General features: G+C 37.3%; 1 pseudogene; it reads right to left on the bottom strand.

Annotated features, from left to right (window-relative positions):
• Positions 1-16,857: 16,857 nt before the first annotated feature.
• LOC120106822 (small nucleolar RNA R71) lies at positions 16,858-16,957 on the bottom strand (annotated as a pseudogene).
• Positions 16,958-18,418: the final 1,461 nt, after the last annotated feature.

Raw genomic sequence — 18,418 nt, 5'->3', positions numbered from 1 at the left:
GCTTAGATTGAGAATTTTTCACGTATCACTTTTTTTTGCGCTGTAGATTTAGTTTTGTCACGTTGAGAAAAAAAAACAGAGAAAAATAAAACTTGATTCGTACGTGGGTGAGTCAACTCACCTTTTCGGTTTGGGCTCTTCTTCCACGTGGGAGCCAAATGATTCTCTTGTGTTGGACACGTGGTTCGAAGTTGATCATGGCTTAGAACAACGGCTGTTTTAATATTAATTAAGGCCATATTTCGTTAAAAGATGCTAGGCTCCGGTTTAGCAATACCAATAAAAAATGTACAAATATTTAGTTAGGAGGAGCTCCATTTTTATTCCAATTTAAAGAAAAAAATAGGAAGCTTAAAATTTTCAAAACTCAATTCAGATTCTTCCCTAATGTTCAAATTCTAAAAAGATTCCGATTCTAATCCCATTCACAAACTAAACACATTGAAAAAGATGGCTATTTCGGATTGTATTTCAATCCATTCTAATTTTGATTCTGATCACAAACTAAATGCATCCTAAATAGATTCCTAAGAACCTTCTACTTACTAGCTTGATTTGCAAATGTCTTCAGCAGTTTACAATGGTTTAGAGAAGTTCATTGACACAAATTTATAATAGAAATTTAGTTAGATGGTATTAGATTGTTATTATATTATAATTAATAGTGGTTTTATGATAAAAATAATTATTGGTCATTATTTAGCATTTGCATTATTTAACTAAATAAAACAATAATTTTATTTATACTAGTTATGTAACAACAAGTCTAGATGTAAGAGTTGAAGTAGGAGACGAAAAAAAAATGATAAAGCCTTATTCGACTTGAAGTAGAAAATCGAAAAAAGGATATAGCCTTGTTCGACTTGGAATAGGAGACGGATTTCTCCTCTATCCCGATTTTCTACATAAACTAAAAAACCTAACTTCTAATAGCTATTTAAAGACCTACGCACTCTTTTAACGACTATTTAAAGACTTACACACTCTTTCGCCTCACCGCCTATAGGTTTTGTCGATCACTACTACTAGATCACCGTTGGCTCCTTCTCCTTCTTTTTTTGACTTCTAATGGTCTTGGCTTACGATACTCACCGGAGATTTCAGTTGAGCGCTTGCCAAAGTTTTAGATCTAAAAATAATTGTTGAAATTATTTAGACCTATAGTTTGATTTTGTTAGCAAGATAAGTAATAATCTACCATTTCTAGATTATTTATTTATATAATATTATTTTTATATCAAATAAATTGTTAATCTATTTATATGTGATTTATGAATTTCATAAAAAAGTATTTTGAATGAAAAATAGATATATAATTTGAAATAATATTTTTTGGATAATTATTATATTATTTACTGATCTTACATCATATATGTATATTTTGGGATTATGATATATAATATTTTTTTAAAAATATTGGACATATATTGGATTTGAACTCTCAATCTGACTATATACTGGATCTTGCCAATTGAGGGCTTTGCATTGACACTTTGACTATTATTAAACTCATTGATTCTACTTCTCGCCTCGCTACAGAGTATAAATGTGGTATTCTAGCCTACTCCGCAAGGTATAAGTGGATATTTTGACCCACTCTATAGAGTATAAGTAAAGTTCTGGCCTAGCCACAAAATATAAGTGTGGCAATAGTTAAACACTGTTGAGTTGAATATGATTTATTTTGAATCGTATTTATGATTACATATATGAATATTTAAAAGATATGGATTTTAATATATTTATATTTTAAAACGAAATTGGTTATATCTTTACACAGGTTCGTGGTAATTAGTATTTTACTATTGTATCATATGTTATTACATGAATTATCTATTTAATGTATTCATTACTTTGCTGTCTAGCTCATTATACAATTTCTTACTATTGTTATAGATCTAAAGAATTAGCTTGACTCGGAGATTTATTATTAAGAGCAAATAGAGACAAAATTTTGACATCCTTATTTATACTAGATTTTATTTTAGAGTTGATGCAATATATCTCTAAATATTGTTGATTCTATGACACATTAAAATTTGATTCTAGTAATTTAAATTAAAGTTTGAACATTGCTTATTTAAAGTTTGAGTATTGTGGGAAGAGTTTTCTATAAGTATGTGGCAGTTGCCGCAACCCCTGACTTATGAACTCGGGTCGGAGCATGAAAAGTTAAAACAAAACTCTTGTTCAATAAATAGTGATTTAAAGAATACTCTCTTCTTCCATTAGTATCCTTTATATCTTTACATAATGGTAATGAAAATGGTAATAGGTCTAGCCCTGATGCTAATTATTTCCTCTTCATAGTTAACATGCTACATGTCTTGAGGTGATTAGTATTGTACCACAATTTAGACCAAATGTGAACCACACCAATCCTGTGCATTGAGCAAATTCAATCAAGTCACGATGCATGATAGTTAGGAGGAGAAAAATTTTACCTAGGCTAACGTGGTACTAATGCATTCAATAGTTTTCTTAGATAACTAAACTCGGTGAAGCTTGGCTACAAATTGCCGCCAAGGCAAGATCAAACCCCAATTTCTTGTATAAGTTCACACTGGACTTTACTATCTAAGCTAGTAATCACCCTTGTTGATAATTTAAAAGTTATTATCATATTTATTTTCAAATGATCCTCATCTACGCATATATAGATTATTAGGGTTTTTTTGCATACGCCCGCACCCTAGAAAATAGGATTTACTACAATAACTAAAATCACGCGTGCGTGCGCGCACACATATATATGTATATATATGATGGAAAGAATATTGGTCATCCTGAACTTAGACTATCTTGATCTTTCAAGCCTCGGCCTCAGCCGAGGTGAATAACTTCGGTATAGACCGATGTCTTATTCTGGTCGAACCGGCCGTAGAGCAATGCTAAAATTCATTAAAGGAGTTGCACTTATGGTCTCAACAACGGTTGACCCAACTCGGCCATAAATGTACAAGCAACATAATTAACATCGTGGATATATCGCGAAGATCCGTTATTGTGCAATTATCGTGCCTCCCAACAAATAAGGTAATGGATACTCACCCCTACCTATATAAATAGGTGATTGGGGACCCTTAGGTTGGCACGCTCGAGCATTTTCTCTCTCTCGAGCACTCTTCCATTCTCATTCTATTTTTTTCCCATTATTTTTCTAAATCTCCACTAACTTAAGATCGGAGGGTCCCCCATCGAAAATCTTTCGGCAGGTCAACTTCTTTGCAAGTTGATTTTATTGCAGTGGTGTGGAGCTAACGGTGTTTTGAAACTGTTCTTTGACTCTTGACTAACCTACCTTCCTCATCGGTTTCGGCTGACCTTAGCGCACCTCAGTTTCGGCTGATCTAAGCACACCTCAAGCAGTGATTGAACTCAACTCAAATTCTAGCAGCAACACTATATATATATATATATATATATATAAAATAGAGGAGTTAATTGAAGTAGCAAAGCATCGGTTGCTTCCACTTGTTGTCTTCTTCGGCTGACCGACAAGGAATCTCTCTTATCTTCTTACACACACACACACACACACACATATGTTGTTTTATTTTATTCTTGCAACAATTTCCATTCCATTCAGTTTTGAGCTAACAAGTAAACATACTATGTGCAAAATAACTTTATCACCATTATGCTTCAATAATTCTAAGAAAAATGTTTAAAATATAAAATTGGAGTTCAAAAATTTCTGAAGAATATTGACACAAAAGTATAATATTGTCGTTTCAAACTTTAGAAACCATGTCTCGACATCATCAACCCAAAATTTAATGGAGAGGCAGCATTGCATAGAATGATAAAATGAGGAACATACTTTTGATGAAAGAAAATGAGGAAAATGTAGGTACACAAACAAAAATTTCTTAACAAATAAATATAAGAATAGCCATATTTATAGTGGTTTTGATGAGATCCATTAAAATAGAATCAAGATGAATAGTGGTTTTGATGAGATCCATTAAAATTGAATCAAGGTCTCAATAACCATGTCGGTAGAGGGTGGAACAGTCGATTAAGTAGTCAACTTGAGCACGCGACGATAACTCCACATGAGGATACGTGTCCGAGGTGGCAACGTTTTGGTGACGAAGCCTCCTACATTAAGTTATTCTTTTTTTTCTCGAGTACACCTGAGGCAACCTGACCATCTCCCACGTAACATTTCCTAATTAAGGAAAATGCATGTGGCAGCTGGATATGTGGCTGTGAAGGAAACAAATGCATGGCGCATGTGACTATGTGAGAGGTTGACCTCAGTTATTTTTGGACGCAGGATAAGTTTAGACGAAAGGCAAAACTACGCGTTGCTTCTTGTTTGGAGGAATGGGGAGACGAGTCATGTGGCAGCTGGACATGTGGTCGTTGTTGAGAGGATTCATTCCATTGTGCGGTAAATGATCACGGAGCTGCCAGGGCCGACCTCATGGATGCATGGATTCGACTCATATTATACGTTTCTCAAGAAGTATATTTTATGTTAATAAACTTTAAAAAGTTTGATTTTAGTATCCTTTTTTTTTTTTAGAATCTTTAATATTATTAGCAAAGTTAATAGTTAGAGTTATTTGAGTAATTATAAAATTAGAATTTTTTCACATCATAGAAGAGAAGAAAAAAGTTCTCTTTTCTACTTATAAATACCTCATTAGGATTCATATTGTAATCATTCTTGAGTTTATTGAGTAGTAAAATTTTACATGAGGTTATTCTTCTCTCTATTCTCACTCTCTCCTCACTTTTGGTGGATTTCTAGTGTTTATAAGTGAGAACATGAGAGTTGAATCCGAGAAGTGCTCGACCAAGATAATGAATTTGGCCTTTGAAGAGAGACCTATTGCATCTCCTCCAACAATCATCCACATGTTGGAAACTATTCGATGTGTGGATTTACTGCTGGTGCTATTTAGGCTCCAACATCTCGTATCATGATCATATAGATATGTTGGCCCTTTTTTCTGCCCTATTTCAGGTATGCTAGGAAACTCGGCTGGTTTGCAGAGGGTGAGAAGTTTTAGCGGCACTGGATGATGTGTGCACGGTATGCCGCCGGTGTTAGATCAACCAAAAGGATGATGATCCGAAGAAAAAATAAAAAGTAGCATAGGTTCAGATATCTTAGCCTTCAAAATTTTTTGTCACTATTATACTATCATTTGAAGGAGATAGATTCAAAAAAGAACATAGTGCAGGGCTATGGTGGAAAGGTTGTAGCGTAGGGCTAAAATATGGATGTAGTAAAAAACTACGGTAAAGGATGTAGTATAGAACTACAATAAGAGGTGTGGCATGAAGATATGATAGAAGAACTAAGTTACACCGACTCCTAGGATAAACAATAAAGGTAAAAATAATATAAATGAATTGGATTGATTAATTATCGAAGGGTTCTTAATTCAGAGTAAAATTCTAATACTTATACTACTACATGATATAGTTCCTACAGCTATCCAATCTTGATGGTCGCCATCTACGTCCTCGACCCTTTTTGATTTTGGAAACTGATGCCAATTGCCTTCTACATATATGATCATCCTGAGTTACTAATTGTCAGACTGATTCTAGTATTTATCAATCTTGATCCATCATTCATTCCCTTTAGCCTATTTTCTACGAAGCTCACGTTGGCCTTCCTCCTTGAACATTCTACCGTGAAACCTTCTGCAACTTAGAACACCCTTGAGATTGATCATTTTTCTTTATAAGCGATCACAACAACCTTATTTATTTGGCCTACTATGAGCCGAATTCTTTTTCTTTTTGTTTGTATTCTATACTTGGAGGAATCTCACAGTCGAACACCACCATTGATGCAAACCTCAACGAACCTGCCGTGAGACCCAACAACAAAAGTTTGGAAAATCAATTCCCAGATCATCCAAAAAGGTTAAAAGGAAAGGAATATAGACTCCGTTGCTATAAAGAGCAAGAAACCTATATTATCAAAGGATTAGGAATATTGACCCCGTGACTATAGAGAGTCAGAAACCAATATTATCAAGGGTTGGAGGTTCAAGTGGTTGTACTTGAAACTACCGTAAGTTCTACACAAGAACAATAGAGAGAAAATTCTCACAAAAAGATTATATTTCGGAATTGCTTGATTACAAGTGAAAACACCAAGTATTTATAGGCAAAACAAGCCTTGGGTGCATTGAACCAACTAGAAAAAACATTAAATGAAAGTTGGTGAAGATGAAAGGAATACTACTTAAAGTCTTGGCAGCAATTAATTAACCTTGGGAAGTTGCAGCAAAACTCCCAACCATTTTGACTAGGTTCATCCTTCATTTGCAAGCCTCAAAAATGTCCTTCAGCCTTCCAAAAGCCTATGATAAATGCACCATAAAGAGGAGTCCGAATTTGAAAGGATTAGACTCTTCTTTTTCATGTTTAAATAATTAATTGCGCTGGATATTGTCGAAATGAACTTGCCACATATTAACCATCTTCAAGTCCAAATCTTCATGTGGACTAGAACCTTCTCCTTGGGCTTGAGTTAATAAAGTTTGGACAGCTTCTTGAAGTTTCTTGGCCCGAGCTCTTGTGATTGGCCCAATTGGAATCTCCACATCATCTTGAGCATCTTCTTTGTCCTTGTCAAAGTCCTTGAGCTGGATCATATCATTCCCTCCTTCTTGAAAAGGATTCGTCCTCGAATCAAGATCTGCATAAAAGGGAGAAAGATCAGAAACATTAAAGGTAGAACTAATATCAAACTCACCTTTAAGATCAATCTTGTAAGCATTGTCATTGATCTTTTCCGGTACTTCATAAGGACCATTCCCACGTGGATTGAGCTTTGATTTTCGTTGGCTAGGAAATCTCTCTTTGCGAAAATGTACCCAAACCAAGTCTCCTGGTTGGAAAATGACTTCCTTTCTCCCTTTATTGGCATGGGCAGCAGCTTGCTCATTTCGTTTAAGGATATGTTGGCGTGCTTCTTCATGGATTTTCTTCACCTTTTCAGCTTTCTTCTTCCCATCTAAACTGGTAATCTTGTTAACAGGTAAAGGAAGTAAATCCAATGGAGTTAATGGGTTAAAACCATAAACAACTTCAAATGGTGAATAAGAAGTAGAAGAATGCACAGTTCTATTATAAGCAAATTCAATAAAAGGAATGCAATCTTCCCAAGTCTTCAAATTCTTTTTAATTATAGCACGCAACAAAGTACCTAAAGTCCGATTCACAACCTCTGTTTGACCATCTGTTTGAGGGTGACAAGTAGTAGAAAATAACAAAGTTGTTCCCAATTTACCCCACAAAACTCGCCAGAAATGACTAAGGAACTTAACATCCCTATCACTAACAATTGTCTTAGGGAGACCATGAATACGAACAACTTCTCTAAAAAACAATTCAGCAATATGAACGGCATCATCAGTTTTATGACAAGGGATAAAATGCGCCATTTTAGAAAATCGGTCTACAACAACAAAAATTGAATCTTTTCCCCTTCTAGTTCTAGGTAAACCTAAAACAAAATCCATAGAAACATCAGTCCAAGGGTGACTAGGAATAGGTAAAGCTTTATATAATCCATGAGGCTTCACTCTTGATTTGGCCTTTTTGCAAGTGACACATCTGTTGCAAATTCTGTCAACATCTCTTTTCATGTGAGGCCAAAAGAAATGTTCTTTCAAAATTTCCAGAGTTTTAAAAATACCAAAATGTCCCATTAATCCTCCCTCATGAGACTCCCTGACAAGAAGCTCACGCAAAGAACACTTCGGAACGCAAAGCTTATTTTCCCGAAATAAGTACCCATCTTGCTTGTAAAATTTTTCAAAGGGTTTTGTTTCACAAGCTTCAAAAACTGTTGAAAACTCAGAATCTTGTGGGTACAACTCCTTGATATGTTCAAACCCCAAAAACTTTGCTGAAAGAGTAGATAGAAGAATATACCTTCTTGATAACGCATCAGCAATAATATTATTTTTACCTTGCTTGTATTGGACAACATATGGGAACATCTCAATAAACTCAACCCAACGAGCATGCCTTCGATTAAGCTTACCTTGGCTCTTCAAATGCTTCAAAGATTCATGATCGGTGTGAATAACAAACTCCTTTGACCATAGGTAGTGTTGCCACGTCTCTAATGCTCTCACCAATGCATAGAGTTCTTTGTCATAGGTGGAGTAGTTCAAGGCAGCTCCGCTCAACTTCTCACTAAAGTAAGCCAAGGGTCTCTTATCTTGTATTAGGACAGCACCTATACCAATACCAGAAGCATCACATTCGATTTCAAAAGTTTTAGAGAAATCTGGTAAAAGTAATAAAGGGGCAGAACTTAGCTTTTCTTTCAAGGTGTTGAATGCTTTCTCTTGTGCTTCACCCCATTTGAATTCAACGCTTTTCTTGATGATTTCTGTCAATGGAGCAGCTATAGTGCTAAAGTTTGGAACAAACCTTCGGTAGAATCCCGCCAAGCCATGGAAGCTCCTAACTTCGGTGATGGTAGTTGGTGTAGGCCAGTCTATGATTGCCTTTACCTTCTCTTCATCAACTTCTACACCTCTAGTACTTACAACAAAGCCAAGAAATACAACTTTGTCCAAACAAAATGTACACTTCTTAAGGTTAGCATACAATTGCTCTTTTCTTAGCTCAAATAAAACATTCTTTAAATGCCCTAAGTGTTCATGCAAGTTCTTGCTGTAAATCAATATGTCATCAAAGTAGACAACCACAAATTTTCCAATAAACTTACGCAAGACATGATTCATTAAGCGCATAAAAGTGCTGGGTGCATTAGTTAATCCAAAGGGCATAACTAACCACTCATAAAGTCCATGTTTTGTTTTAAAAGCAGTTTTCCACTCATCTCCCTCTTTCATTCGAATTTGATGATATCCAGATTTCAAATCAATTTTAGAAAAGATAGTGGAACCATGGAGTTCATCAAGCATGTCATCAAGACGGGGAATAGGATAACGATACTTTACCGTTATTTTGTTGATAGTACGGCAGTCAATGCACATCCTCCAAGTTCCATCTTTCTTGAGAACTAGCAAAACTGGAACAGCACATGGGCTCATGCTCTCTCTAACATGACCTTTGTTCATCAACTCTTCAACTTGTCTTCGCAATTCTTTTGCTTCTTCGGGGCTGCATCTATAAGCTGGTCTATTTGGAATTTGGGCACCCGGAACTAGGTCAATTTGATGTTCAATGCCTCTAATTGGTGGCAATCCTGGTGGCATCTCTTCTGGAAAAACATCTTGAAATTCCTATAAAAGAGATATGGCAGTACTAGGCAAAGAATCAACAAGGTTAGTTGTTGAGAGATAAGCTTCCTTATACAAGATCATTTTGTTCCCTGTTTAAGACTTTGCAACTTCAAATGTAAGTCTCTATAATAGTGTGAAGGAACAAACCTTCTCCTCATGGTAGCTTTCATGTCATCCCAATTATCAATTGGAATCTCTCGGTTTCTTTTTCGACTTAGAACCAATTGGTCCCACCAAACAATTGTATAGTCAGTAAAAGAAACAGCTGCAAGCTTAACTTTCTTTTCCTCCGAATAGTTATGACAATCGAAAACAAGTTCCACTTTTCTTTCCCATTCAATGTAAGCATCAGGATCATTTTTACCTTGAAAAGGTGGGAGAGAAAGTTTAATCGAACCTGTGTTGCGATCGACAACATCTCTATTTTGATGCATGTGCTGGCGATGTCGTCTTGGTCTATGATCTCTTTGTCTTCGTATGGAAGCTAGGGAGGTTTCATCATCAAATTCTTCATTTTCACCTTCATAAGTATCAACATGATCAGCTGGAGGAATGGAGGGACGTCTGTTTTGCCTTCTCCCTCGTGGCATAGTGCCTTGCTGTATTTGATTCACTTGTTGGTCATTATGATCTAATCGTTCTCGGATTTCTTCAAGTTGGGCATTCATCCGCTGGAATTTGTGTTGCAGAGCTTGAATGTTCAATTTGGTGTCTATTGGTGCTTCCTCACTTCCGCCTTGAGACATGTTGTAAAAATGGAAAGAACCTCACCACTCCCTCACGTGTTTCACTCAAATATATTTCACTCAATCACTCGTCTTTGCACACAATGATTTGGCTTTTTCCCTCTGATGATCTCACACACTCTTGCCTTTTACCACTCAATTTTCTCTTAAAAGTTCTTGAGAAAACTAAGGTAAATTTCAAAGCAAAGCAAATGAAAAACCAACACACTTAAAAATACAGATTTTTGAGGGGAGTCAATATGGAAGCAACAAGTGTGAAGAGTTTAGGAACATAAATGATGGGAAGAAATGGATATGAAAAGAAAAGCAAAGAATATGAAAAGAAAGCAAATGGACATGAAAAGTTGAATGATGGATATATAGAGATGAAATATGAGAAATAGATGATAATAAAAGGCAAACTTCTCCTTCTTCTTTTTTCTTTCAAAACATTTAACCTTCTAACTCCTTTTGATCTCCCTTTTTTTTGTCTTTTTTTTCTCTTTTCTTCTTTTTTTTTTTTTTTTACAACTTCAGTCTCCTCTTTTTATGTTTTCCTTTCAATAATAGAACCAACAGCAATATCAACAAAGATGAAGCACGAAAAGAAATGGTAGAGAATAGAAATGAAATGGTTATGGATGAAATGATATCAAACGATGCAAAAGGATGAAAAAAATATAAATAAGAGAATATAAAAGCAAATAAGGGATAGGTAACCTGATTGGAAACCTTGGCTCTGATACCAAATGATGCAAACCTCAACGAACCTGCCGTGAGACCCAACAACAAAAGTTTGGAAAATCAATTCCCAGATCGTCCAAAAAAGTTAAAAGGAAAGGAATATAGACCCCGTTGCTATAAAGAGCAAGAAACCTATATTATCAAAGGATTAGGAATATTGACCCCGTGACAATAGAGAGTCAGAAACCAATATTATCAAGGGTTGGAGGTTCAAGTGGTTGTACTTGAAACTACCGTAAGTTCTACACAAGAACAATAGAGAGAAAATTCTCACAAAAAGATTATATTTCGGAATTGCTTGATTACAAGTGAAAACACTAAGTATTTATAGGCAAAACAAGCCTTGGGTGCATTGAACCAACTAGAAAAAACATTAAATGAAAGTTGGTGAAGATGAAAGGAATACTACTTAAAGTCTTGGCAGCAATTAATTAACCTTGGAAAGTTGCAGCAAAACTCCCAACCATTTTGACTAGGTTCATCCTTCATTTGCAAGCCTCAAAAATGTCCTTCAGCCTTCCAAAAGCCTATGATAAATGCACCATAAAGAGGAGTCCGAATTTGAAAGGATTAGACTCTTCTTTTCCATGTTTAAATAATTAATTGCGCTGGATATTGTCGAAATGGACTTGCCACATATTAACCATCTTCAAGTCCAAATCTTCATGTGGACTAGAACCTTCTCCTTGGGCTTGAGTTAATAAAGTTTGGACAGCTTCTTGAAGTTTCTTGGCCCGAGCTCTTGTGATTGGCCCAATTGGAATCTCCACATCATCTTGAGCATCTTCTTTGTCCTTGTCAAAGTCCTTGAGCTGGATCATATCAACCATGCTTGGCAAGGATCAAACAACTTTTATTTGTTTGTCTTTGCCCAACTAGGTCCATGTGGTGCCTCCTTATAATTGGCTCTTTTTGAGTTGTTGAGATGTGGTATAAATAATACCCCCCACATCTCGTTAGCCGATGATCAGGAAGATAACGAGATATCTATCATCTCCTTCTCGATGAAAGAGAAACTAGATTAGTATGATCATGGTCGATTGTTGTCCTGTGATCGAAGTATCATTCCAATCATCAAAAATCCTCATAGATCTTTTCTCTTCTGCCACTTGTCTTGCTTCATGGGATAATCTTTGCGTACTGGAATGGTCTACATATTATTCAAAAGGATCTTTCATATCGATGGAGATCTAGCATTTTCCTCTGCATCAATGCGAAGAGTTTGATCTTCTAGTAGGGCATGCTTCTTCTCTATAAATAAGCCTCACATCATTTTCTTTGGCACTTATCCTTCTTTCTCCTAATTACCTATGCCTCTCCCTGATTTTCTTTTATCTATCGTAGTTAGCAGCATTGAGTATTGGCTAGAACAATACATTTATGACTCACTGACTTTCGATTGGTTTGCTGATTTGGAATATGATTATGAATTGGAATATCAGTGTGAATAAGTAGCATTGCCGAATTGGAATACATCACCAACCACCTACCATTTTGTTCAAGGCTTCTAGGTCGGCAGGTCACCGCCTTCCTAACTGCACTTTAGCTATCCTACTCACCATCCATAGGTTGATTTTGGTGGACCCCTTCCATTTGCCACTTTTATCTATTGGATCCACATGCAAGCCTTGAGGTCCCTACACTTGATCCACCTCCTCTACAATTGATGATGAAGTATGCAAGTAGACTTGAAGTTCGAGCGAATTGTCAACAATGAAGGATTGTATTAACCTAGATCAAGAGCGAAGTGTGTTCCTTGAGAGTATTAGACCTTTCGACCTAGCATTCATACCTATAATTGTATTTTGCCGAAAGAAATAAATAGCAAGGCTATTTGAATTTGTGCATTTTCTCACATATCTCTTAATATGAGATGTAACCATCATGCAAACTTTATTATACTATATATATATATATATATATATATATATATATATATTCGACTTCTAGTTTGAATGAATGACATGTGGGTCTCCAGTTATGCATACCGTTGGATACCAGGCCGAATTGGTCTTGGCATTGTCATGTTGTCCTCTAGCATAGAACTTCCATATATGAGATTAGGTAAGGTGCAACTTTCTTTCTTGGAGTAGTTGCCCCCGAGCCTTTGTGACTGCAAAACCTCCACACTGCCATCTATTTATGAAGAAATGATTGGTACTTTTGACACAAGTATGTAACTCAATCTGTTTACAATTTTTTTGTTTTTCGTGATTACCCCCACCCTTGTAATCAGAAGGCTATTACATTGTCGTCCATTCATAACAAGATGGCTAAGTACCTCCATCCGAAAAAAGCTAGATCTACTACATGGCAAGGATTAGAAAAAGATTGAGAAAGCAAGATCATACCTACTCTACTGTCAATTCAAAAGACGAAAAACCCCCCTCATAGTTAATCAGTGAATGGATCAAAGAAGGAGGATCTATCTATGTCATCATATTTTAAGGAAAGAAGGTTGCGCCCACCCTTGATCGAAGAATGAAGAAGCCAACCCAATAGACTTTAAGACCTGCTGCCTTGTAATTAGTATATAAAAGAGAAATCCAATGTATTTGACACATTGCTCCTCAAGGCTTCCATTTCTGCTTGATCCAAACATTCTTAGGGAACTTCTTTGCTTTATTAACTTCAATACTGACCTTGTCAAACACAAGATGAGATTTGGTAGAAGTCTATTGCCCTTATAGAGTGCCTTACCATGAGCACTACTAATCCTTCCTATCATATTGGTAATAGGCTAAAGACTTCTAAGGACACCTTACATTTTCGGCCATACTTTCTTGGCATGCTGAGATTAAGTTATTGAGAACTAATGAGAGCACAAAAGTGTGATCTACACATTACTTAAATTAGCATTATTGCTAACAAATAATGATAACAGTGCTGCATTAATATTTTATTTTTGTTGGGTGTAGGTGATCGTAAATCAAGTTGAAATGCGCATCGGGTCCAAAAATATGCATCACCGCAGGTGACCAGCCAACCGCATGGGTCGCCCCAGTTGCATACTAGGAGGAGGTCAAGTTCAGCCGTCTACTTCGTTGCAGCTTCAGTCTTTTGCAAGCCGGCATCTATTCAACGTCTCCGCCTGCGTGGAAGAAATGAGCATTCTCTTCTTTCCCCCATTTCAAAGGCTTCTGGAGTTCATTCATCCCAGCCGTCACCCCCGCATCAGCTGCCACGTCCGAAGACCCTTTATCCCAGCTCTTCCCGGATCTCCTTTCTCTCCAGGTCATCCCAGTTCATAGCGCCAGCGTGGAAGAGCGCGATCCATCCGGGCGTCTTCCAAATTTGCGACCCCAAGGAACTGTTTTCCGTCTTCTCTGCGCCAGCAACCCACAGCACATCATCCGAATCCATGCATTCATCCCCGCGAAGCTTCCCAGCGTCCGCATGCAGCTCATCAACTCGCGATCAGTCCACGCGTCCCAGCATCCCTGCTATCCGTTGCGCTTCTCCCATCCGAGTCCGAAGATCCCAGCATCCCATGATCTTCAGCTTCTCCCAGATCCCGCACGCGTCCGCATCCAAGATTCCAGCAAAGATCTCAGCTTCCTTCCGCTTCTCCCGCAGGCGTTCGTGATCCAGTTTCCACACCTCAAACTTCTTCCGAGATCCCAGCTTCTGTGATCATCTTCCCAGCCTCCGCGTGCATCCCGCGAAGATCGCGATCCATCCAGCGTCCGATTCTTCCGGATCCACAGTTTCATCCTTCCGTCCGCGAGCATCTCTAGCCGTCCACGTCCATCCCCTTCTCCCGGGATTTCATCTCATCCGGCCATCTCCACCGCATGTCCCTCTCGGCTGGGAAGGGAAGGGAGGCTCTCGGGGGTTTAAAAGAGAAGAAAATAAAACAGAGTCGGCATCCCTCATCCGAAAGGAGAGCCCCTATTGAAAAGAAAAAAAGAAAGAGAGGAAACAGGGCATGTCCTGTTTCCGAAAATAAAAAGAAAAAAAAAAGAGTGAAGGAAGAGGAACAGGGGAGATTTCTTTTATGTTGATGGACGGCTAATTTCTTAGGGAGGGAGATGGAGGAACCTTTGATGTATTGCTCTTTGAAGTAAACTCTAAACTTTTGCCTTGAATGAATTATATTTACTGATAAGTTTTTGATCCATGCATAGTTATTTCGTAGATAGCACTTTAATGGATTATGATTATTGATATATGGATTGCTTTAGTATTTGATTCGTCGTAGACGTAGAAAGCACGATGAATGCTTTAAAATTGAGTTCATATGTTCATGAAACATATACCATGATTAGATCTATCCTACAATTCATTTTTAATCAAGAACTATAGGGTTTATTTCTTGGATGCAATATCATCAAGGGGGATTCCAGATCCCTACCATCTTTATTTCATAGAACTTTGTTTATTGATATATTATTTTCTGCTTTTAATTTCTGAAATTAAAACATCATTTTGATCCATAAATTTATTGAATTAATTAATCTGAAATTATACTAAGTAATCTCATACATATTTCGTTTCCTGAGGATTCGACCTCGGACTCCCGAGAATTTACTACTTGTGCGATTCTCCTGCACTTGGGAGAACAATTTTATTTTTGCATCAAGTTTTTGGCGCCGTTGCCGGGGAACGGCTGATTTATTAGTATAATTTTAGATTTAATCAGTATCTTAGTATTTAGTCTTTTTCTTTCAAAAAAAAAAATCTTTATTGCTGTTTTTTTTATTCCCTGCACAGTCTGCATCAAACTCTGATATCTGAGTAATCCACCGTCTGATTGACCTCAAATTTGGTCGTCAGGTGCAGGACCTGTGTTTCTTTCATCTGAACGGTCTGATTGACATTATGAAACTTTTAAGACTATCAGTTAATACGAAAACTTGCTGCTGTCTGTTTTGAATTTTCTGCATTTAATTGTTTTAGATCAGAATTTTATTGCTATCATATCTCATTAACCCTTGTTGCTAATTGAAAAATTTAAAAAAAAAATAAATAATTTGCTTGATCACCTATTCAATGAAATTTAATGTCATGTCATAAAATATTAAAAAAAAAAATCTCTTGATTGTTGCATATAGTATATGGCATCAGCATAAAACACTCTAAGGGCTGAACCCATTTAAAAAGATAAGGTCGGGATTTCATCACTCGTCCTTAGCCCAAAAATCACCCCATTGCATAAATATCCTAAGCTTAATTAAAATCAACTAGACGTTGGCCCCTAAGGACATTCGAGCTCAATAGGATGAAGACCACCGAAAGTTGCACCAATTTCGCTCTGTGGCTTAGTTGATGTCTAGGCAAGCTTTGTCCCTATAAGGGAGACAGTTTATCTGTTCGAGGCAAGTGGATTTTAAGTGGGACCTTTGCGAACGCATCGTGACCCCTCCACTTACCTGGGAGCTTACCTGGTCAACTCGGTTCATTAGACCGGATTGGAGGCTTAGGTGCCCTCTTCAAACCAGTTAGGAGCTGTCTAGAAATTTAAGAAAAATATTAGAAATTGAGGTGTAATGTTTAGTTGCATGTTTGATTGTGAATAGATTTTTGTCTTAGGGTGTAGTTTTAGGGTATCTTTAGTTGGTACTTATATTTATATTTATTTCAAAAAAAACATTAAAAAAAATTAATTAAATTTTGTATGCTAGGTTGGGATAGGGACGACACCGGTCGATTAAGTCGTACAACTTTAGATCATCCCTTAGGACACATCCTTGAAATTCCTTCGCAGTATCTCACACCTTGTGAGATGGCAAATTTTCCTGATGATGTAGGAAGTCACCATGGTGATGAAGGTAGACCCCCAGTTATGACACTTCGACAATATTTACATCCCACTAGGACTAGTCAACCTTCATGCATGATTATTCCTGAAAATGTAGGACACTTTGAAATCAAACCAGGAGTAATTCAATTGCTGCCAAAGTATCATGGAATGGAATCCGAGAACCCTTATCTTCATCTTAAGGATTTTGAGGAAATTAGCATCACATTTAGAGTGCCAAATGTATCGGAAGATGTCCTTAAATTGACCTTGTTCCCTTTTTCCTTAAAGGATAAAGCCAAAACATGGCTGAACTCTTTGAGACCTAGATCGCTAGGAACATGGCATGATATGCAAAGAGAATTCTTGAAAAAATTCTTTCCCGCACAAAGGACTAACTTTTTAAAACGACACATTAGTAACTTCCAACAAAAAGACCATGAAACATTTTATGAATGCTGGGAGAGATTTAAAGATTTGCTTCTCTCTTGTCCTCATCATGGGTTTGAAACATGGAGAACCATTAGTTTCTTTTACGAAGGGTTGTCTCCACAGTTGAAACAATTTATAGAGACTATGTGCAATGGTCTATTTCTGGAAAAGCAACCCGATGAGGCATGGGACTACTTAGACTCTCTCGCAGAGACTGCACAATTATGGGATACAGGGGATAGAGTGAATAAACCTTTGCCTAAGCCTACTAGCATTTCACACGGGGGCCTTTACAACCTTAGTACTCAGGATGATATTCAGGCTAAAATGGCAGCCCTCACTAGGAAGGTAGAGGAAATTGAACTTAGAAGGATTGAACCCGTCAAGACCGTAGAACATAACAGCGAGTGTTGTAGGATTTGCGAGATGCCTGGCCATCTCATCACTGATTGCCCCACAATACCCGCATTCAAGGAAGTCTTGCACGATCAGGCCAATGTTATGAATACCTATCAAAAATCTTTCAATAATCCTTTTTCGGGTACTTACAATCCTGGATGGAAGAACCATCCAAATTTCAGGTGGAGGAATGACCAACCTCAACAAGTATATAACCCAACTCCTCCACCTCCGCAACCTCATTATGCACACGCACCCCCTCAAAAACCCAATCTCGAAGAAACTTTGCAATCTTTCATGCAAGGTCAAGCTAAAATCAATGATGACTTAAGAAATCAACTGACAACGCTGACCACTGCTTTAAGTGCTCAAGAGAAGGGTAAGCTACCAGCTCAACCACAACCTAATCCTCAAATCTATGGCGGTAGTAATGCATCATCTTCAACTTCACATAAAGAGCAAGCAAAGAGTATAATAACTTTGCGAAGTGGAAAGATTATTGACCGACCAGTTCCAGAACAAACACAAGTCATACCTGATTCTGACCTTCCCAAGACAAAAGAAAAGGATAATGAAGAAACTGAAGCACCAACATCTACTGAAAAAATTGAATGTCCTTTTCCTGCACCATTTCCACAAAGATTAAAGCCCTTGCAAAAGCTTGAACCAAACTCTGAAATTCTTGAGCTTTTTAAGCAAGTAAAAATCAATGTACCTCTTCTTGATGCAATAAAACAAGTGCCTTCCTATGCAAAATTTTTAAAAGATTTGTGCACTATCAAGCGTCGTTTAAATGTCAAGAAGAAGGCATTTCTGGCTGAAAATGTGAGTGCAATTTTACAGCATAACATTCTTCCTAAATATAAGGATCCAGGTTGCCCAACTGTCTCGTGCATCATTGGCAATTTTAGGATTGAGCGAGCATTGCTAGATTTAGGAGCAAGTGTGAACTTGTTGCCATATACGGTATATGAGCAACTCGGTTTGGGTGAGTTGAAGCCAACAACTGTGACCTTACAATTAGCTGACAGGTCAGTGAAGGTCCCTAGAGGGATTATCGAAGATGTGTTGATCCAAGTAGACAAGTTCTATTTTTCTGTCGACTTTATCGTACTGGACACACATCCGGCTTCCAA

The sequence above is a fragment of the Phoenix dactylifera genome, chromosome 17 (genome assembly GCF_051530095.1).
Source record: "Phoenix dactylifera cultivar Ajwa chromosome 17, Ajwa_hap1_PhDact_Kaust_v1.1, whole genome shotgun sequence".
Classification (NCBI taxonomy): domain Eukaryota; kingdom Viridiplantae; phylum Streptophyta; class Magnoliopsida; order Arecales; family Arecaceae; genus Phoenix; species Phoenix dactylifera.
Note: the sequence above shows the minus strand (reverse complement) of the source record. Positions and strands in the feature narration are given on the sequence as shown.